The sequence below is a fragment of the Halyomorpha halys genome, unplaced genomic scaffold (genome assembly GCF_000696795.3).
Source record: "Halyomorpha halys isolate HHAL.00 unplaced genomic scaffold, Hhal_1.1 Scaffold467.1, whole genome shotgun sequence".
NCBI classification, from domain to species: domain Eukaryota; kingdom Metazoa; phylum Arthropoda; class Insecta; order Hemiptera; family Pentatomidae; genus Halyomorpha; species Halyomorpha halys.
Genome location: NW_027114004.1, coordinates 1 through 1122, shown reverse-complemented (window position 1 = coordinate 1122; position 1122 = coordinate 1).

The following is a 1122-nucleotide window of genomic DNA, read 5'->3' as shown; positions in this document are numbered from 1 at the left end:
AGAACAGCTGATCAATTGTATATATATAGACGGACAGGCTCCGCAAACAGATCAGTCTTTGACAGACCTTCAAGCGTTTTATTTCGCACTCCTCTATCTCCTATTATGTTTAGTTTCACTTGAGTAAAAGATAACTGGTGACGAAACCCGGGAACTTTATATACCGGAGTAATTTTCAGTCTAAAAGAAAAATTGTTTTTCTTCTCTTTGACTTATGACCAGTAACGGACTAGTGAGAAGAGCAGTTGAACCTGGAGAATATGAACCAACCTCAAAACAACTAACTTCAAGCTGCAGTCAACCAAACTTTAGCAGCAGCTAACCCACCTCCGGAGCAAATTCAGCCACTACCAGAAGTCTCTTTAGCGCAATTTCATGCCACGACGCTTCCGTACGGCAACCGCCCAGGACCTGACGAAGGCAGGGTCGGACATAGAAAAATTCACCTGAGAGACCGGAGAATTAAATAATTTTTTAAAAGGGGGCGATCGCCTACTGGGGCGAATAGAAGCGAAGAAATCGGAGGATCTACTGGATAACGAGGATGCAAAAGCACTGAAAGCAGCAGTAGTCTGCCGAGTAAAAATAAGTATCCTGAATCAGATTCAGGCAGATGAAGAGACCCCCTGGAAGGTCATTAAATAAAGACTAAAGAAGGCATTCGGAGGACGACAGTGGACCCCAGAGGAGGATATATTCATGATGATAAGAGAAACGAAAAAACCGAGACAGTCTAGTGGGCAGTATGCTGCAGAATTCCTGGCACGCTATAACAGAATCGCTGATAAACTCAGCGAGATGATGGAGACAACCCAAGCACAGGGTCGGATGCAATTCTTATCCATGGTACTGATGATTCAGTTGGCAAAAGAACTGGGGAAGAAGGAAGAAATGACGAAAAACCACTCGTTGTGATCAAGATCTTATAGAGACAAGCGCTAGGGAGGCGGAGGCCCGAATGGAAGTAGAAGAGCCGGGGTGGACCCGGATAGAATATCAAAGGCCAAGAAATAATCATAACCCTTGGAGAAGGAGAGAGCACAGAGATGCTGGGAGAGAAAGTAACAGTCCATGTAATGGGAAAAATGCCCCGAGACTACCAGATAATCATTGGTTGTGATC